We start from the raw sequence: 23,161 nt of genomic DNA, 5'->3' as shown, positions 1-23,161 counted from the left end.
TAAAATTATTTATTTTTGGCTCTTCCTAAATAAATAAAGTAAACTTCCTACCAAGAAACGAAAGACAGCTTTCTATTCTATTATATATATATATAATTAACTTGTCTAACACACACACTAATCACTTTCCGCTTGGTCACTGGTGGCACCGGTCCTGCCTCCACGTGGCGGGGCTGGTAACCTAAGTATGAATCCTATACTCAGGGCGAAAAGGAGCAATTATGGATCCCTTAACACCAACTGTAGAGCCTACGTGATTAAGTGAACTTGAGTCATCTCAAGCAAAGAGAATCAAAAAAGACGATTCGTCACCTGAACTACCTGCTTTCCTAATTCTACATTCATTGTCAACGAAACCTCTTCGCAGCTTATCTCCATTTCTTGTGCAGGAAAGCACAGAGGCTGTAGCAGGTACTCCCAAAATTGTCAGACGCCTTCGCTCAGAAGATCTTCTTATAGAGACTTCCAATCCCAGTCGTTCTAGACACTCCTGAAGCAAACCACCTTCGTAGGCCTTCCAATTTCGGTAACCCCGCACAGAACTTTAAACACCTCAAAGGGAGTTATTTCGGAATGGGACCTCCTTAATGTTCCCGAGGAAGAAATTGCTGAAGAACTTAAAGCACAACGTGTTGTCGGTGCTAAGAGAATTATGACCAAACAAGACGGTGTCCTTAGACCCACAAGAAATGTTATCCTTACCTTCAGCAGTACGAATCTCCCAGAATCAGTGAAAGCTGGCTACCTTTCCTGTAAGATCCAAATACACTTAGATGCTTTAAATGCCAGAAGTATGGTCATTCTCAAACAGCGTGTCAAGATAAGTCCATTTGTCCCTGTGTGGCTCATCAGTCCACTCCCAAACTGAATGTACAGTAGCAACGCCAAAGTGTCCCAATTGCCAGGGTACTCATCCCGCATATTCTAGAACTTGCGAATCATGGAAAAGAAAATAATGAAGTACAAGTAGAGAAAAATGTAACATACCAGGAAGCACGTAAACAGATATTAAATGTGACGCCTGCCAAAACATGTTCCAATGCAGTCAAAAACGCTAAAGAATTTTCAGCACAGACTTATATTACTGTTCCTCCTAAATTATATCTTGTTCAATGGGCGAGATCCATCCTCGCGGATGGTGAGACACTGACAGCAACAAAGACCAAGAGACCATCAAATTTTACTAATACAAAGCCATCCAAGCCACAACAAGACGTTCCCAACTCAGGCACATTATCAAAGGAGAAAGATGCTCATCGGACACAAAATAAACCAAGTGAACGAAATGTGGAAATCGATGAGAAGTCCGATAATGAAGATGCAGTTCTTCTGCTTCATGCTGATGATGAGATGGATATTACTCGCCCAGTCTTTCAAAACGGGAGAAATATAAACAGGATCGAGGGAAAAACGAACGATCACACCAATCCGCCTAACCTAAACCCAAGTAATGCAGAAAATTATTCAATGGAATTGTAGAAGACTAAGAAGCAATCTTGACGAATTAAAATGCTTAATGCACCAACATGATTCTGCATGCATTTGTTTGCAGGAAACCTATTTTTCATCAGATTATACCCCACACTTTTCACGGTGCACGCTACATAGACGTGACAGAGTTTATTATGAGAGATTATTAGCGCCTAGGATGCAGAAGGTGTTGGCTGCAAGTAATATGATTTCTAATTCACAATTCGGCTTTAAGGAAGGCTCCTCCACTGAAAATGCCATCAGAAATTTGGTGAATCTATCCAAAACTACAGACAAGAAATACATGGTGGTTGTTTTTATCGACTTTGAGGGCGCTTTCAATACACTCTGGTGGGAGGGCGCCCTCAGGTCACTTCGAGAGGCAGAATGTGATGATTTACTATATCAGGTTAAAAGTATTTCACCACACTTGGTATTTTCAAAATTCATTCCCAGAGGATGCCCACAAGGCTCGGTCCTTGGGCTTCTCCTCTGGAATTCTGTTTTAGACCAGTGGTTACTAAAAGAAAGTCAAATTTGCAATAAAATAGCATTTGCCGACGATTTAGCGCTGTGCATACCAGGCAGGTCAAGACTTTTGCTAGAAACACATGGGAAAGAAATCCTGGATGATTTGCTGGAATGGTCTAGAATAAACAAATTAAAAATTTCTGAGACGAAAACAAAAATGATTATCTTCAACAACAAACTGAATTATAACAGACCTCCTAAACTCCATATCAACAATGTCCAAATTCCTTATGTTTCTGAAAATAAATATCTTGGTCCCTTAATTGATGATAAATTTTCTTTTATCCCCCACGTAAAGAATTCAGCTGAAAAGATTAACAAGTTTACTGCCAATGTGATTAAGCTCTCAAGAGCTGAATGGGGTATAAAGCACAAAACTTTGGCATTATATTATAAAGCTATATTTTTTCCAATTGCAGTATATGCGGATGCCATATGCTTTCTTTGAGTTACTCACGTCAGAGTGAAAGCCAAACTTTTATCATTGCAGAGAAAGATGATATTGCCAACACACAGATGCTGCAGAACGACATCAACCAATGCTTTACAAGTGATCTCAGGTTGTATCCCGATTGACCTTTTTGTGGCAGACCGAGGCATGATTTCTAAAGAAAGGCATGATTTCTAAAGATTACGTAAAGAAAGGTTAGGGATGGTTTTATCCTTCAATGACAACGTCATATTTAATAACTGGACATGGTTCACTGAGGGATAAATTGTGTAAATTTGGATAATAAACGACAAATTGGTGCAGCAGCACTGGAATTATAGAAGCAGGCACAACTACTCATGCTTAGAAATGGGCAGTGATTGACAGGGTGTTGATCGGTGTAGAGTGCAGACACAGTTACTCTCTCTCTCTCTCTCTCTCTCTCTCTCTCTCTCTCTCTCAACACAGATTTTGCAAGGTGGAGTTCGAGTAAACGTGTAGGTGCCACCCAAAACAATTACATACACACATAGTATATCTTTTATTGTGTTTTATTGCTTGCAAGTGAAGCTGTATAATTAAAATTGTTTCTTGCGCAGAATGCGATGGTTGTAAATGGAAAGTGTTTCTATGTTTGTATATATATGTAATAAAAATGTATCTAAATAAAAAAAAAAAAAAAAGTCAGTTGTGGTAGCCGTAGCGAAACCCGGGAAAGATGCTTCCCCCCCAATAGTTTTCGTCTAATATCTTTGACCAGCTGTTTAGGAAAGATAATAGAAAAGATGGTTCACAGGAGACTTGCTTGGATTGTTGAAGATCAAGATGCTATATCATGCCATCAATTTGGTTTCCGCCGTAACAGGTCTAAAACTGATGTTGACATCAAGGTCAAAGCTAGCATTCGAAATGCTTTTGTTAAAAAACATCACGTGGTAATGATAACTTTCGATATTACCAAAGCATTCGACACAACCTGGAGATATGGAATCCTCCAAGACTTATACAAACTTGCAGTGAGAAATGAATTCTAAATGAATCTAGGTAACCTGCCTAGATTCATTTAGAATTTTCTTCACCTCAGTACCTTTCAAGTAAGATTCCAGAATGAGCTGACCAACATTCACATGCAAGAAGGAGTACCATAGGGATCGATTTTAAGTGCCACACTCTTTGCGTTCTGTACCAGTAGCATTACAAGAGACATCCTAGTAGCTAGGGTAGAAGTTTATATGTATGCAGACGATCTTGCTATCTGCTGTCAATCTTGGACCATGGCTACCATTTAAAGACATCTACAGATAGCAATAAACAAAATCGAAACTTGGACAGAAAGCAATGGCTATCAATTAATCGAAGGGAAAACAGCAGCAGTACACTTCTGTAGATTTCGATCGCTTCATTCGGAACCAGTATTAAAACTGAAAGGCAGAGAAATACCGATGACAGACTCCATAAGATTATTGGGTCTGAATTTAGACACCAAATTAAAGTTTCGTAAATATGTAACCCATCTACGAACTACGTGCCTCTGGAAATTAAACATCCTTCGTGCAGTATCCTCAACATCTTGGGGGCTGACAGACAGTCATTGATGAATTTATATCGTACTCTAATCCGGTCACGATTACATTATGGAGCTATAGTATATGCATCAGCTAAAAACAGCATCTTACGGTCTCTGAACACCATTCAACACAGTGCCCTTCGATCAGCAGTAGGCGCCTACAGAACCTCGCCAGTACGGAGCTCGTATATAGAAGCACACGACCTTTCACTTTATCTTAGAAGACAACGCCTACTCTGCCAATACGCTGCCAAAATAAGAAGCTTTCCAACTCACCCCTGTGGGTATACCTCAACCAACCTCTATGGCAACACTTTATGAATCGAAGCCTAGTGAACCCAGACCTGCTGGGATTCGTCTTCAAGTAGTAATACAAAAGTGGAAAATTGGTCTCAATAAAATTGCGGAAAGGCGTGGAGATTAAGGCAAACATGCTTTAATCTCCATGGAATAGACATGATCTAAACATTGATCTTTACTTCGCTCAGTGGTCAAAAAATACCATTCCACCACTTAACATCCGACAGTTACGTGCCAACTATACTTCGGAACACACTGGGAAACTCATAATCTATATACGGATGGCTAAGTCCCAATCACACGTAGGTGCAGCAGCCGTGTTCCCTTCGCGTGTAATTTCAAAATCCCTTCCAGCTGAGTGCAGCATGCTATCTGCAGAACTGTATCCCATAAAAAATAAATTTTCTGTTTATACTCCGAGACGACCAAACGGTCAGAGGAGTTCACAAGATGGACAGAATACAAGAAACAGCACCGTACTCACGGGCTCGAACCCCGGTCACTCAAGGCACGTGTACTTATGCACCCGCGCGCCTGACCACTAGGCTACGGCGGCGTATTATATACAGCTGGCATTAAGCGAAATATGTCTCTCTCTGTTCTAATACATTCCGATTCACTCAGCGCTATATCAGCCATACAGGGTAAAGACACAGGGTCATTTATAGTGAGGTTTTTTAAGTTAATACCTAACATGTTACTTTTGTTATATAATAAGTGCCTAGAGGAAGGACTGTTTCCATTGAAATGGAAGATTGCTTTATTGAGGCTAATTAGGAAGCCTGGGAAACCTTTAATTGAGCCTAAGTCGTACCGTCCAATTGCTTTGTTGGCTAATCTGGGGAAAGTGTTAGAGAGGTTAATGGCAATACGTTTACAAGAATTGTTAGAACGCCATGACATGATTACACCTAATCAGTATGGTTTTACACCGGGGAAATCGTGCAAGGATGCTCTTCTGGACTTTCATACATACATTTCAAACTCTGATTCAAAATATGAACTCGCTATATATATAGATTTTGAAGGTGCGTTCGACTCAGTATGGTGGGAGGCAGCTCTTTCTCAACTGTGTCGTGCTGAGTGTTCTAAGCAGTTATACAGTCTGTTCAGGAGTTATTTTTCTGAGAGATATGTGACTGTAAGGTCTAAACATTTTCTCCTTCAAAGACAAATCACGCGAGGTTGCCCTCAGGGCTCTGTATTAGGTCCTTCCATTTGGAATTTGGTGCTACAGAACTGGCTGGTTCGACCACAAGTAAATTGTCACGTGATAGCTTTTGCTGATGATGTCACATTAATTGTGGCAGGTCGATCACGACACGATTTGGAGCAAAATGCAAACCGTGTAATAAATGATATTAATACCTGGGCACAAGGATTTAAGCTTACCATTAGCCCCCAAAAGACCAAAATGATGCTTTTTAAAACCAAACTTGATTTGGGACGACCGCCGCAAATAAAATTAAATGGGAGACAGTTGACTATGGTTTCTGAAACTAAATACTTGGGGCTCATTATTGATCACAAGTTGTCTTATTATGCGCATATAACACATCTACATAGCAAGATTAGGAAATTTGCCGGCTATATTATAAGAGTATCAAGAGGAGATTGGGGTGTGTCCAATAAAACTTTATTTTTATATTATAAGGTGGTGTTTCTGCCTATGGTTACATATGCAGCGGGAGTTTGGTCTCACAGAGTGGCTCTTGTTAGATTTCAGGCTAAATTAAACTCACTACAAAGAACGATGCTTCTCAGTATATTAAGGGTATGTAGAACTGTAGCTACGACTGCACTTCAAGTGATGGCTGGGGCAGTCCCTTTGGATTTGTTCGTGGCTTATCGAGGGCTGTGCTATGGCATTAAGAAGAAAATATCTACTAGACTTGTTGGCATAGAAGTTGACATAAATTCTGATATTAAGAGGGAGAAGAGAAGATGTTTAAATGAGATTGTTAACTTGTGGCAAACAAGATGGGACACTGTATCTACTGGTCGAGTGACAAAGAAATTTATTCCGGATGTTACCTTTTTAAGTGACAGAACAGTTCGAAGTTGGTTTACACCAAGTTTACAAACATCATTTTTAGTAACAGGTCACGGCTCGATGAAAGCGAAATTATTTCAGTTGGGTCTTTCGGATACAGATCTCTGTTTTTGTGGTGAGAGTGAAAGTTGGCACCATATATTATATGTGTGTACAATTTACGATAATGTCAGGGAAATAATCAGGGAAATCATTGCTGAAAATGAGTTAGGTCGGGAAGAGGTGTTCTTATCTAATAGGAGTGTATTTCAATTATTCCAGGAGTTTGCAAAGGGAGCCTTTGAACTGAGGAAACGCCTGTTAAACAGTTGAACCAAAATAATGTGTTGAAAACATTACCGAAATGTGTCCAGAATGCCCAAGAAACTAATGGTGATGATGAGGAGGATTTTTTTTTTTATTATTATTATTATTTATTTTTTTTTTTTATTACTATTTTATTTTATTTATTTATTTTTTTTTATTTTATTTATTTATTTATTTATTATTATTTTTTTAATTTTATTTATTTATTATTATTTTTTTAATTTTATTTATTTATTATTATTTTTTTTATTATTATTATTTTTTTTAATTTAATTTTATTTATTTTATTATTATTATTATTTTTTTTTATTATTTTTTTTTTCTTTTTATTTATTTATTTATTTATATATATGTATATATATGTGTGCATATATATATATATATATATTTTTTTTTTTTTTCTAGCTCTGGATTGGGCCCCCAGAGGTTTTTTTTTTTTTTTTTTGTTTTTTTTTTTAAAGTGTTGTTGTCTCATAACCTGAGACCTTATGCGTCCCATCTACTGGAACTGGCCCACCTTCCCGTGGTGTGGACGAGTATCTAGAAGCAGCCTTCCTGGTGATAGCTGCTTCTGGGTAGCCAAGAGGTCAACATAACATGCATTAAACTACACGAACATTGCACTATATTACACGCTGGCCTGTTTTGCAGAGTCTGTTCAACGTACAAAGAAACGAGGTGGATTTGAACGGACGTTCTAGGAGCCACCCTACCTATACACACACATGTCCACATGTCCACATACAGGGTAAAGAACATTCTCACCATCCCCTTCTTCAAGAAATTCGCTTTCTTTTCAACCGATATCAAAGCACAAACACTCTGAAATGAGTCTTTGCTGGATTCCGGGACACTCTGGAATAGACGGCAATGAAAAAGCACACAGTGCAGCAAAGTCAGCTACAGAACGGCCAAACAAAATAATGACAGTATCATCCATACACTGATTTCAGACCAATTATTATTAGAGCAAGTGAAGACGAATGGGCCGAGACTTGGAGAAGTGAAGCCAATAATAAACTGCGGGAAATAAAACCGAATCCAGAAATATGGAAATCAAGCATCAGAAAAAGTCGCAAAGAAGAAGTAATGCTTGCGAGACTACGAATTGGCCACACTCACCTCACGCATTATCATCTACTAGCTAATGAGAATCCCCCTCTGTGTTTTCAATGCCAAGTTCAGCTTAGTGTCAAACACATCCTTTTGGTATGCCCGCGCTTCAGGAATTCCAGACTACTTTGCTTCCAAAGTCTACGTAATAACCAGAATCCACCTGCCCTTCAACAGATCTTAGATAACTCTGCAAATCTAGAAGAACTGTTTGATTTCATTCGGAAAATACGAATCTGAAAATAGTTACATAAAACACACACACACACACCGAGAAAGACACATCTTGGCCTTGATGCCCTTGTGTCTTAAAAACAACAGCCTTCCCAAATTTTTTATTGAACTCGTTGGTAGAAGGTGCAATTCGTGATGAAATGGTTGTAGAGAATCCAAATTGGTAGAGAATCCCACAGATTCTCTATCTTATGGGTTCCCAACCAGGGGAGAATTTTAGGGTTGGGGGTGGTATTTGGGACCACAGATTGACAGACTCAAACTGTTGGAATATTGATCTTTCTACAAACTACAATTAGTAGTAGTAGTAGTGGCGTGTGATGCAAGAAAGCAAATGTATGAGCATCAGCCAACAAAAAAAAAAAAAAAAATCACACCATTCCCTGCAAATGCCTGTCCAGTTCCTTCTTAAATTTATTCAACCTATCAATTTCCACAACGACAGATGGAAGTTTGTTGCAGCAATTAACCACCCATATCTGGGAAATAAACTCATTCACCGACCATTGCATAAAATTTAGTGTAACTAAAATGTTACAAATAGTATGAAAATAATATAAAATCAAAAACAAATTATTTACAATAAACTAATGATTGTATATTGCGAAAACAGTAATAAAAGACCGTTTACATTAAAAGCGCTAAAAAAAACCTGGAGCTTTCGAAAGCGTCAGCTCTCTTCTTCAACAGTAGAAGGTGCAATTCGTACTTCTCGAAAGCTCCAGGTTTTTTAAGCGCTTTTAATGTAAACGGTCTTTTATTACTGTTTTCGCAATATACAATCATTAGTTTATTGTAAATAATTTGTTTTTGATTTTATATTATTTTCATACTATTTGTAACATTTTAGTTACACTAAATTTTATGCAATGGTCGGTGAATGAGTTTATTTCCTAGATATGAGTTTCCCGACCTCAGAGGCCTCTTTCAGGATAATTAACCACCCACTGACTAAAGGCAAATTTCTGCACATCTAATCTAATTTATGCACCCTTAGGTTCGTAATCTGAACAAGTGGAAGGATCCCTTCAGAATTCAGCGTGCTCAACCCATTCAAGGCCTTATGCACCTCAATCAGATCACCGCGCAGGTGCCTAGTCTCCAGCCACTGCAATTTGCAGAACTTAAGCCTCTCTTGGTAAGAGGATCCCTTCATTCCCCTCACCAATCTTGTTGCCCTTCTCTGTACACTCTCAAGTAAATCTACATCCTTCCTAAAATGAGGCCTCCAGACCTGGGCAGTACTCAAGGCGTGGCCTGACCATTGCCTTATACAGAGACACAATCACCTTCTTTTCCCTACCACCAAATTCCTATATATCATTCACAATACCCCATGACCTGCCCTGGCAGCCTGTCTGCATTGCTCAGAAACCTTCATATCTGACTGCACAATTACTCCCAGGTCTTTTTCATTTTCTACCACCTTAAGTGTAGTACCACACAGTTGGTACGTTTCTCTGGGGTTACTTCTACCCATATGCAGTACTTTGCATTTATCAAGGTTAAACTTCAGTTGCCACTTCTTAGCCCATCTGCCCAAATTATCTAGCTCCTATTGCAGTAGCACACTGCCATTACTGTCATTAACAATCCTGCCAACCTTTGTATAATCTGCAAACTTCGACATTAAGCCTGATATACCTTCATCAATATCATTGATAAATGTACAAAACAACAGTGGACCTAACACCGAACCCTGTGGGACTCCACTAATAACATTAGTCCAAGAAGAGCAGCACCCATTGATTACCACCCTCTGTCTTCTCCCACTTAACCATCCTTTTATCCATTGTAGCAACTTACCCTTAATACCATTCTGCTCCAATTTGTACAATAGTCTTCCATGTGCAACAGTGTCAAAAGCTTTCCTGAAATCCAAATATATGATATCAAAATTACTTTTTGCATCCAGTTCCTTCGTAACCACATCATAATAACCAATCAAAATCTTCGTGAAAGATCGACGAAGCTGCTGTCTGTTCCGTGTGTGGCGTCGATGTGTCCTTCAGTAGCGGGGAAGAATAATTGCAGGGGATGTTGTTGGTGTCCGACTTTGTGGCGCGCTTCCTGCTTAAAAGAAGATTTGAGATTAATTGAAGGACGAAGGCTGATGTGATAGTCGAGATGCACGGTGCTGCCATCTATTGGCTTGTAACGCAGTCAGTGCTCGATCTCTGTTTTAAACCTGTCAAATAGGTTTTTTTCCTTTTTTTATTTATTTATTTTCTCTGTTTTGTCTACACGTTTAAAAACTAAATAAACAATTAATTAAAGAAATGAAATAATTTAATAAAGTAAGTATTTAAATGCAAATAAAACTGAGTACGTTTTGATAATTTTTTACAGTTAATTTTTTTTTTTTTTTTATTAAAGTTTTGCGGGCTCCGGGGTCAACCCCATCCGCATTATATTTTTTAAATTAATCTACGTCAGGAATGGAATCGGAAAAATCATGAGTGCAGCACGAGCCAGAAATAGAAAAGAACTGCCAAAAGGATTTATCTAATTTCCATAACTGTAGAAAGTCCTCCCCAAAAATAGGCGGAGCTTCTTTCAGTACTCTCACTGCGCTAAAGTTTTCGGAGATCCAATCTACACGAATCTCCTCTCGATTTAAATCCCCCTCCCTCTCCCCCGTCGTGTATTAACTAAGGCCTGATGTAGCCGAGTGGTCAGGGGCGCAAGTGCGGTAACACACGCTTCTTAATTGAACCGGGGTTCGAGTCCATGACTACTAAACACGATTAACAATTTGTGATTGATTTATTGTAAACTCCACTGACCTGGTGGTTGTGCCGGAGTATAAACAACAACATTTCATTTTTTAAGCTTAAAATTTCGCTGTGGATTGATTTTACTGAAGCTTTTTAAGACCTTTAAACTCTCGATCTGGTCACCCCCGCAGATGCTTGGTTCCCTTAAACACTGTAGCTTACAAACTCGACTCGCATAAATATCATTGGCAAAACCCTAGGAGCTGTTCTAGCAGCCTGTCTACACTGTTCAGAAAGCTTCGTATCACATCGTTGAAAGGCATTTGTAGTTAGCAGGATAAGACAGAGGACAAAAGAACACTTTGCTGTTTGTTAAAAGATTTTATAAAACAGAAATGCGCGTGTCTAATTCTTAAGTTTAAAAATTTTAACTGCACCACAGAACCCCCCGATTACTTCGGTGGGTTAACAATTAAAAGGAAGAGAACACTTTTACTTAAATTTAAAAAAAATAACGACTATTTGACATTGTTAAGGAGCATTAGCAACTAAGGTCCGGGAATATGCGGTGGTCACTCCCTGACCTTTCCGCATCTTCCGTATTTTGACGGGCTCGAACCCCGGTCTAATCAAGAAGCGTGTGATACGCAGTGCTGCTCCTGCCCACTTGGCTACGGAGGCACCACTTGTCATTGTAACCTTTGACTTACTAGTAACAAAAGAAATAATAATAAGCTTTCAATGATGAGGGTGGATTAAAAATATTTAGTCATCATTGAAAGCTGGGTAATAACATTGGAATCCATTCCTACAAATTAGATTGATTTGTAGGAATTTAATTAAACATTTAATTAAACATTTAATTAAAGGGAGACATTTAATTAAACACGCCAACGAATGGTTAAAATAGGATTACGTGTTTAAAAATGGTTTATGAAAGTGCTTAAGGGCGAGGAAAATTTCTCAGGACGATGAACTTCGACCTGCAGAAAGAAAGTGAGGTCAGAATTCCCCAAAAAGATCTGAGCCACGAGAAATATACGGAGAAGGTCAAGGACGAAGGGAATTAATCGGGGATTATATTAAAATAAGGGGTGGGGGAGAAATTGGGACCAAATGGGATAAATAAGGATTTGTTCGGAGGGAAACAGCAGAGGGAGTAGGCCGTTTTAGAGAGGGAGTTGGTTGTTTAGAGCGTGAGCTGATCGGTGAGATTTTGTTTTGTTTTTTTTTTTTTTGTAAGAACAGAAAAATTTAATTCTCTTACCACCAACAACTAGACTAGCACTGCAGATTCAAAACATTACCATCACTGCAATTCACAAATCTACGCATAAAAGGAAACTTAAAACTAACTGCACACCTTGGTGGAATAACGAACTATCCTCTACTCGGAAACTTGTACAAAAAGCCAGAAGAAATTTTCGGCGCAAACGGCGTACTTGGCCTCAAGAAGAAATTAAACAGATTCCTTGAAGAATACAAATCTCTCAAAAGAAAATACGTAAAATTGATTTATGAAAGCAAATTGCAATCCTGGCACAATTTTGTCGGTACGTCTGGGATAATAATCCTTGGGGCGTCATCTATAAAATTGCTAAAAATAAAATGATCTTGGGTGACATTTTTAACTCCATTACGTCCAACAGTATGGAAACTATTACACTAACAGACTCCATAAATGCCATCTTGCACCAACTGCTGCCTAACGATGATCTCACTATTGACACTTCACACCATCTATCTATTCGTGATTTAAACCAAAAATACCTTCCTTTAGAAGAAACAAGTCCATTCACTGCAGAAGAACTTACTTCAATCTTGAATAAAATTCAGTCAAACAAATGTCCTGGCGATGACCTGATTGACAATATATTTATCAAACACTTTTATGACCTAAGGCCCAAAGTTCTACTTAAATTATTCAACAACTGCTTAAATATTGGAACGTTTCCCAAACCATGGAAACACGCCATTCTTAAGATTTTCCATAAACCTGGTAAGTCACTAGATAATGCCAGATCCTACCTGCCCATGGCCTTGTTCTCTCTCACCTGGGATGTTAGAGAGATTAATCGCCAATAAAATAACCACACTGCAGGGAGCCACAAACTCGACATCCTCTCTTCAATGCTAATTTAGGCAAGGGCTTGGATGCGAAGACGCCTTATTAGAACTCCACCACCTCATTGACTGCTTCACTTCCAAGTACGTTATGGCAATCTTTATCGATTTTGAGGGCGCTTTTGATACTTTATGGTGGGAAAGTGCCCTCAGTAGACTCCGTTCCAATCACTGCTCTCTTCAGCTTTATAAACTTGTTAGAAACTATTTTGCTGATCGCACCGTCACCGTCATCACTAAAAGCACGAAAATTAACAGATCTGTCTCCCGTGGTTGCCCCCAAGGATCAATTTTGGGTCCCTTGATTTGGAACCTAGTTCTCGATAATTGGCTGCTTAAGACCACTGAATTTCAAAATGTGCAACAACTTGCGTATGCAGATGACATTATCATTTTAGTGAATGGAAACTCAAGATCTGAATTAGAACTCTATGCCAATAAAGTACTCTTTGAACTATCGTCCTGGTCCTCTAAGAACAAATTAAAATTATCCCCAACAAAATCGAAGATCATGATTTTTAAACACAAATTTGACTATCGCAGAACACCAGTTGTAAAACTTGACAAGAAATCACTTCCACTTGTCCGAAGCACCAAATTTTTAGGAGTCATCATCGACGACCGCTTTTCCTTTACTGAGAATATTCAACATCCGTCCGTCAAAGTTAAGAGTTTTACCGCAATGCTGCTCCAAATTACCAGACAAGACTGGGGATTGAACACTAAAACCCTACATCTATTTTATAATGCTGCCATAATCCCAATTATCATTTTAGGCCAAAGGCTGGCAGCATTACAACCTATGTTGCCAGCCTTTGGCAGCATAGGTTGATTGTGAAAAACATTTCAACATTGTTTTCTCCTTAGCCTACTTCACGTTTGCCGTGCAGCATCAACTGCAGCTCTATAGACTCTTCAGGCATTATACCACTTGACCTGCATGTTGTTTTCAGAGGGCTTTTTGCTTTTACATCCGCAAAGGCATTTCTACGGAATTTCAGGGAATCATTGTTAACCCTCAGGCTGATCCCAAAACAGAATGAACCAGATGCTGGAATTTGTTAGTGGACACCTGGCAGAATAGATGGAATTCTACCGAAAAAGGAGCTATCACCAAAAACTCCGTTCCCGACGTAACTGCACTACTCTCATCATCCACCAGAAAATGGTTTCCACCCTCACTGTTTACCTCCTACATACTAACTGGGCATGGTTCGCTTAACGCAAAACTTTACCAATTCAGACTTTCCAATACAGTCTCCTGTCGATGTGGGCTACCGGAAGCCTCTCCTCATGTCCTTTTTGAATGCTCCACTTGCGAGGACCTGAGATTGACTCTTAAGGGAACAGTACCAAACTTGTGTCCCGGAGGTGAGAAGATACTCATTTCTATCAACAATTTCTAAACCTTCTGCAATGCCGCTTTTAATCGCAGGAAGTCTCTCAACCTCAATGTGAATTCAAGAAATCAAACTGAAAACGCATCATAAATCATAATACCACTTTGTGTGTTGCCTCCTCTGTATGATGACGTCATATACAAAATTGTTGTGGTTTTCAAGAACACACGAAGATTTTAAGAGATTCTCTGACTCATCCTTTATCAAGACTCTCTTCAACTAAACCTCTGCTCAGTGATACCGTCATCGACCAGAGACTTCTGACACCACTCCAGTTTAACAGAATTCAGAATTATATCTAGAACTTGTTCCTGCCGATCATGATTGAATGACATTACAACTTCTGTTTGACAATACACCTTTTCTCTTTGTGGACCACTTTGGGTAGCACTGCATAAAGACATAGGCAAAGACATGGATAAAGATTTTATTTTATTTTTATTTAGTTTTATTTTATTTTTAAATTTATTTATTTATTTTATTCTTTTTATTTATTTATTTTTTACTTTATGCTATTCTCATCCTTATTTCTTCGTCTTTTGAATGGAGTTCTTTTGAATGAGTCCAAACCCTCTTTGAACATTCAGTGCGTGACGTTGAGGTTGGCCTTGGTTCCTGCGCAGTTGTGGCCCACCTCCCCGTGGTGTAGACGGACACTGGGCAGGCTTTCCAGGTGATCGCCTGCCTGATGACAAAATGGCCAGAAACAACACGACAACACACACACACTGCACGAACATAACGTCACACACATTTGTGGCCTGTTACTGTGCTCAGTAACCATCACAGTGTACAAAGACGGAGTTGAACTTTCGTTCGGGTGCCGTCCTACATAAGATACTATACATGTCTACATGTCAAGTACAGAAGAAAGGAATCCAGAAAATGAAGACGATGATGGAACGTTGTCCTAAAACCAAGGAGCTGGCCCAATCTGGAGAAGGGGACAATTAATTGTAAGTACTCTTTATCATTATTATACCTAGCCAAGATAGAGTCCCGGGGGTGGAGAGAAGAGAATGAAATATAAGGTATTTCGTACTCCTACCTGCGAAGGACATGATTAACCAGTAAAGTGGAAGGAAGGATAAACCCCAAGTGATGTTTTAAAAGAACTGTAAATTATTCTTCGGGGTAAAATGAGATTTAGTGAAGAACTTTTGTAACGGCACATCCCAGTGCAGTTTGACTGTACAATATTGGACAATTAGGGGAAAATTTGTATGTACACCAGTTCGAACCCTTGTATTAAACGTGTTACAATTATCTAATATGTGTATTTGTCCCTTTGTCTCGCTCTATTGTAGCTAACCCAAAATCCCTGGACCAGAATACGCAGTCAGAGGCCCAAGGGTAACGACATATACTTACCGAAATAACAAATTAACAGATGGTGGTAAAAAAATATATAAATTAATTAAACAATTATATAGAGTACACACGGAGTAAAAGAGTGTACACCTACAACATCTTATATTTAATAATAATAATATAGGGATCCTAATGCTGTGCCAAGTTGTGTACAAGCAGCCCATGGAGTAACAGCTGTGCGATTTTAGTTGCGCTGACGTTGGGGTTTCTTACCAGAACGGCAGCCCACGGGGTGTCTTCATCCGTGTGGATCACCTTGTAATTGTGTGGGTACCCTGCGACCCACTTTAGATGTGTATACTGTTCCTGGACTATAATGACATCCAAGTTTTCGTCTTCGGCTTTGGTCCGTATCTGGTCAGCCACTGCTCCGTTCTGTTCTGCGTTAATGTGGATTATTTTCAGCATATTTGTGTTATAATTCTTATTCTCGTTCCCATAGTTGATCCTGCTTCGGTATAAGGTCTTAGTTCGTTGGTATGTAGGGCATTTGGGGTCCCTAAGTGAGTGCTTCTGGTCTAATTTCATAGTCTTCCAGTTAACGCAGGTGGGTTCCTTATCTTGGTGGGGGCAGGCGTTAAAATCGTGGCCCTTTTCAGAGCAGTGGCCACATGTTGGGGTGGTTTGTGCACACGTGTGTGTCGTGTGGCCAAACTTGCAGCAACGGTAGCATTTCGGTGTGATTACTCGTTCGTGATAGCGGTACCTTCCCCATTCAATGAAAACCCTTGTTTTGGTCTTTCAGGACCTTCAAGGCCTCCGGGGTAAACTCAACTACCCAATTTTTATTTATTCCGTTTCTCGCTTGTATGAAGTATTTGGGTATTACTGTTTCTTGTGGGTCCTTTCCCGGGATTTTCCTCTGTAAGTTCCTGTGGTACAGCTCAGACGCTAGTTGGATAGGTGTGACATCCTTGTCCACGTCATAAATTATTATAGCCGGGCCTTTCCTTTTTGGCGGCTCAGCTGTTAGGCCCAGGGCAGCAATCTTGGGGTTTTCAATTATCTCTTGCATCTCTCGGTTTCGATCACGAGTCCTACGCTCCTCAGTTTGCGTATTCCTCTTATTCTTGTTTGCTGGAAGTCATTCTTCATAGAGCTTATTAGTTTGTTTCTGATTTCGTCACTTGTACCAATTTCCTCGGTGTTTTTGGGTCTTAATATTACAAGGTTAGGCTTTGGGAGTAGCGTTTTTTTCTCTGGTTGTTCCTTAGCTGGTATATTTATTACAGTTGGTGGGTTGCTCAGCGCATTTGCGTAGGTAGGGGCGCGCTGTTGCATTTGTGTGCCCCTACATTCCAGGTATGTCTCTAATTTGGCCTCGCTGTTGACCTTGTGGAGGACTGTTTCTAGTTTCGTCCACGCTTAGTATTGGGCATACTCACCTCACTCACCCGTATCTATTAACTAATGACAGCGCTCCACAATGTGTCAAGTACAACTGACCATTCACCATTTGTTAGTGGACTGTCCCCACTTTCAGAACATCCGCTTCGACACCTTTAAATCAGTTTCTAATACGCCGTCATCGATAAATTTATTGCAGATCCTGGGAGATGATCCTAATGAAAAAGAACTATTTACTTTCCTAAATCCGATAGGAATATGTCATAAAATATGGTTATTGCTTCATATTCACCATTAGAAAGACACAATATGGCCCTAGCAGCCTATGTGTCGTTAAACCCAACAACAACAACCACAGCACGGCCCTAAACTGAATTAGGCTCGATCAAGCCTGCCCTACGAAATACTCTCCATCTGTCTTTCTAAAAAAGTGTGAAAATAACTAGCAAAGTGCACTTTTAGCCACGCAAAATTCCTCCTCCTCCTCCTCCTCGTCATCGCATCCTTCAACAAAAACAATGGAAACTCAACTGATGAAAATCCAGGATCACCGACAAACATGTGTGGACATGTAAAGGGCGGCACCTGGAACATTCTTACTTACTTACTTACTATCAGTTTATTAACCCGAGGTTCACCCCCTGTACAGCAAGTGGGCTAGGAGGGTGTACAGAAAATTTAAAATATACACATTTGTACAAATTTTCAGGTCTTCACAATATAACTATTGTATAATAAAAACTATTAAATAGATATATACATTTGCTTAATTGTATTCACTCTGAAATAACAGAGATCTTTCTGATAATTGAAGAGTTAAGTTGACTTCTTTATCAGCAACTAAACATAACAGATTTATTTAAATTCATTACACATTATTGCATTTAATTGTTCATATCATCAAATTTCTAATAAAAACTGCTCGATTTTCACAGCAATCCTGGTGATTTTGTTTATAATTTGGCTTCTGTAGGTTTTGTTGACTTCAAACTTTACCGGATCAATGGAGAAGGTGTTGAAGTGTTCAATGGTGTTACATGGGAACATTCCTTTTAGGGAGCTCAAGTTTGATAGCTTCATCCTTAGTGGGGGATGGCTTCTATTTCTTCCTCTTTTCAGTGCGATGATATCTTCTACTGATGGGGCATCAATATGGCGAGTTAGCAGCTTGGTAAGCGTTGACAGATTTTTTTTTTTGAGGACCATGAGCTTCCAGGAGGTCATGCCTAGGTTGACGAGGAGAATGGATTTCGAAATGGTGAAGGGGTTCCCTCCCAGACGGTTCAGCCACCGCAGAATCCAATATTCCATTGATAGAAATTTATTACATCGAGAGGTAGATGCAGAGGACCAGATTTCTGAGGCATATAGTGGTATGGGTGTGAGACATCTATTAATGTATTTTCCAATCAGTCTGGTGTTGTGACAGCCTACGAGCTCCTGGCGAATAGCCCAGAAAGCAGCATGGGTCTTCTTCTTTACCTTTAGGAAGAGTTCCTTGAAATTTAACTCCGCCTCGTGATTTTGTGAAAAACAGTCAGTATCACTACAAATGGGCCAGATATGTGTGTGACGTAGGTTTGTGTGTATTCTGTGTGTGTTCTGTTGTTCTGTTCTAGCCACTTGGTTACCCAGAAGCATCAGTCACCGGGACAGATGATTCTGGGTACTCGTCCACACCACGGGAAGGTGGGCCACTACCAGTAAAACACTTACCGTCTCGAAAGAGACTCTGACCTACCTGGTGTTGTCAGCAGGTGAGCCAGGAACCTCTGGGGGCCCATTCCAGAGGCAAGAGAGGAGAGAAAAAAAAAAAAAAAACTACCCGTGGTGCAGGTTGTAAAATAAAGATAAATAATAATAATAATAATAATAATAATAATAAATAATAAATAAATAAATAAATATTAAAATAAAAAAATAATAATAATAAATAAATAAAATAACAATAATAAATAAATAAAATAATAATAATAACAATAAAATAATAATAATAACAATAAAATAAAATAAAATTTAATAAAATAAATAATAAATAAATAAAAAATATAATTAAAAAAATAATAGTAATAATAAAAAAGGTAGTGGTGCGTGCAGGTAATATATTATAATAAAGGTAATACATTGTAATATTTTATAACAATAAAGTGATATATTTATCTATGAGAAATAAAAATAAAATAAAAAATGATAGTGTGGCAAATTGAGCAAAAAAAACGATAATAATTATGTTAATAATAAAATAAATAAATATATATATATAGAAAGAAAGAAAAAAATGAAAAAAATTAAATTTAGCCTTCCCCTTCACAGTTGCGAAATGTAGGCTGTAGAATCGTTTGTCTGGTTTTGGTTGGCATTGGCATACATGGTCTTTCGCCTGGTAAAAATGCCAGATGCAAAGGCCTGCAGGGAGAAAAGATTGTCTGCAGTGTGGATTAGTTGATCCACATTGGTTGGGGAGAAGTTCAGAAAGTCTCTCCGAAGTTGATCTCTGAGATCCTCGTACAAGTCACAGTCAAAAAGAAGGTGGTACCACTTTTCCTTGGCTCCACAAAAGAGAAGCTCCAGTTGGTACAGCTTTTCATTGAGGGAGCCGTGGCCGGTCACCAAGAAGGACGTTTCAAGGCTGAGAGAGAACCAGGATCTTGCAGTTTTGGTCATCGCAAACTTTACCTCGGGGAGGAATCTTTTGGTTTAAATAACTTTATTGCAGGCAGTGATTGGTTACATGATTGACTGACGCAATAACACCCACAACAGCGACAACGACAGGGATTTAACAAGAAATAACTTATACAAGAAGAATTACTTAAAACATATTAGGACATAAAACGTATAATTACATATTTTACATATAAAATTAATATTAACATGTGAAATGAAGACACATTTGACACATGAAGACACATGAAAAGCGATGAAAGGACGATGGCAGTCACTCGGTCGAAGACGAAAGCTGGTCCCTGATGATGCCTCTTCTGTACCATTTGTCCCTTATCCACTCCTTGTAGCCACATCCATCTCTTGGACGTTGGGCAGGAGATGGATGTTCATGGGCAGGAATCTATCCCCTATTCTGAGCCTCCACGCCACAGACTGCAGAGAGGGGAGGGCTCTTAAGGGTTTTGGGGGGATCCTCCAATTGCACATCTGCCAAAAATTTGGCGTATTGACTTCACCCGCTATCATTTTAACTGACACCAGCAAGCGGAGGGCAAATATCCGTTCTGAGACTTTTCTGTAATCTAGAAGTTGGGTGATATCTGAAGTATGTACGAGTGGTGGCAGTTTATGCTTGAAGAGGACCCACCGAAGAAGCCAGTACTCATCGGTTGCAATGGTTTTTAGCTTGGTTTTCGTTGCCGACGCCCAGATTTCTGACCCGTAGGTGATGGCTGGCTGCAGAAACCGGTATATGTATTGGAGCGTGTACTCGGGCTCTGTGACATGAAGGAGGTGTTGTTTGGCAAGCCATCTTGCTCTGCAGACCTTGTTGTGAATGTCTGCAACATGGTGTTTGAAACTGAGTTTAGGGTCGAATATAACGCCGAGATCTCTGTGTTTGATGACTGGGGTGATGGGGGTTCCGTGGATTTCCAAGTTTAGTTGCGTTGGGTTTGATTTGAGTAAAAACACCATTTGTGCACATTTGTTTGGATATATCTTAAGAGAAAACTGTGCCAAGTATGTAATCAGATTCTTGAGGCTGTTGATAATGTTTCCAGAAACAGAATCAGGTCGGGCTGTCCCGTTGATCTCATAGAGGAGTTTCAAGTCGTCTGCATAACTGATAAATTCTGTTTGCTGGCACAGAAAAGGGTGGATGGCAGCCATAAAGAGGAGCCCTGAAAGAACTCTGTCCTGGGGAACACCTACACAAACTTTCCTTGTGAAAGATTTTTTATTCACAGTCAGGTGAAGGACCCTGGTCGTAAGTAACGACTTCAAGAATTCTATTGTTTTCTCCTTGATCTGGGATCCAACCTCACAAAGTTGCAGTGGGGGCGGGATTCTATGCTGTCGAATGCAGACTGGATATCCAGATAAACAATTGCCATCTGAACCCTATCTTGTAGAGCCCCCAGAATGGTGTTGGTGGTTTTCAATAGGTTTGTAATGGTGGACCTGCGTTTCAAGGCATAGTGAATGTATGGTGATTCACCTGGCAGAACCTGGTTGGTTAGGATGGGAAGAAAGCACTTCTCCATGACTTTGAGTAGACATGAGGCTTTCATTATTGGCCTGAATTGATGTCGCTCCTTGTGTTTTGGGGATTGGTTGGACAATATATTGATTCTAGGCTGTTGGGAAACTTTGCGTTGTGAGGATTCCATTAAAGATACTTAGGAGTGCATCAATGATGAAAACACTAACGCTGTGAAGAATGAATTGTGGCACCCCATCATATATTACTGTGCCTTGTGGCGAAATATTCCACCTGGTTTGCCAGATGTTGACCAGTTCGCTGTAACATCTTGTTTTTTCCCACTTATCATCTGCAGTGAGATTAAACTCAATACCCAGAATACAGGTTGGTATTTTCTTTCTGATTCTAAAGCAGAGCCCACGGAAGATCGTAAACAAATCAAGCGGGAGAGTTCCCGCAATTACCTGAATAGCTGCCTTGGAGACAGTCCTGCATATACGGTGGGTGGGTGGGTGGCCAGGATCATTCTTCTTTGAATGGAGTTCAGTTTGTTTCTCATTTTTATAATAACTGCACGGTGGAACCACACACCATGGTGTGTGGTTCCATCGTGTGTAAGTTACAATGGGTAGTAACACTGCTTTGTAGTATAGCGATAACGTTCTCTTAGACAATCCCCAATCCTCTTCTGCTGGATCCCAGGGCACACTGGACATCAGGGAGTGAAAGAGCGGATGACGCATCCATCGAACAGGGCATCGTCGCATTATTATGTTCCATATATGGGCTGATTTGAGATCCAATATAGAGGCGTCCACTGTTCCTTAAATGTATTTAAAATAAATAAATAAATTTTCTGTTTATACTCCGGGACGATTAAACGGTCAGAGGAGTTCACAAGATAGACTGAATACAAGAAACAGCACAGGATTCAGCAGTCACGGGCTTGAACCCCGGTCACTCAAGGCACGTGTACTTGAGTGACCGGGTTCAAGCCCGTGACTGCTAAATATGGTGCTGTTTCTTGTATTCAGTCTATCTTGTGAACTCCTCTGACCTTTTGGTCGTCCCGGAGTATAAACAGAAAATTTATTTATTTATTTTAAATAAATTTAAGGAACAGTGGACGCCTCTATGGCAAGCTCGAGCGTGTAAGTGCTCCTCAAAATAAAACCTCAGTTATGGGCTTCCAGTTTCCGTGCAAACAGAAAGGAAGAATCGATCCCAGTGAGAGTACGAATCGGCCACAGTGAGCTCGCCCTTTCAGGATAGGGTCCTTCGTAGTGTGCGCCCCGCAATACTCCGCTCACAATAAAGCGCGTCGTTGTTGAATGCGCTCGTGCCAGAAAAGTCTCGTTCACTTTTCTACGAAGTCTCGAAGATCCTTTTCAGAGTTCGCCATGTCGTAAACAATCTCGCGGGATTCTTCCGCTTCCTAAAACGGATAATTCGCGGGACGGATCCCGTTTGTTTTTACAATCGCCACGTGCGACCTCCGTCTCGCTGCTGCTGTTGCGACACAAATAACGGGACGAATAAAAGAGCGAATTGGCGTGGCCACGTGGCAGCGCACGGTACAAATCCGAGGCTTATTTTTCGCCGGAACGTGGTGCCATCTGTTGGCCGATAACCGAATCAATATTCCATTTGAAGGCCCGATTTCGATTGTACCTTTGCTTTGTGCTGTTTGTTTGTTATTTGCTTTTTAGGAGCATTAGCAACTAAGGCCATATTGCTCTGGGGATATGCGGTGGTCATTCCCTGACCTTTCCGTATCCTCCGTATTTGGTGGTCACGGACTCGAACCCCGGTCTAATCAAGAAGCTTAACCACATGATCTGTGTTTTTTCATCTCCAAATTTTGTAAATAAGTTCGTGTAAATATGCTTGTTGTAAATACTGAAATTATATAAACACACCCTCTGGCCACGTGCTCTCTCGAAAGAGAAATAAACAGATAATAATAATAATAATAATAATAATAAGCGTGTGCTACGCACTGCTGCTCGGCCCATCTGGCTATGGAGGCGCCTTTTTCTTTGCGCGTA

Source organism: Mastigoproctus giganteus, chromosome 7 (genome assembly GCF_048544385.1).
Source record: "Mastigoproctus giganteus isolate SK-2022 chromosome 7, ASM4854438v1, whole genome shotgun sequence".
In the NCBI taxonomy this organism is placed as follows: Eukaryota; Metazoa; Arthropoda; class Arachnida; order Uropygi; family Thelyphonidae; genus Mastigoproctus; species Mastigoproctus giganteus.
This window is presented reverse-complemented; position numbering follows the sequence as displayed.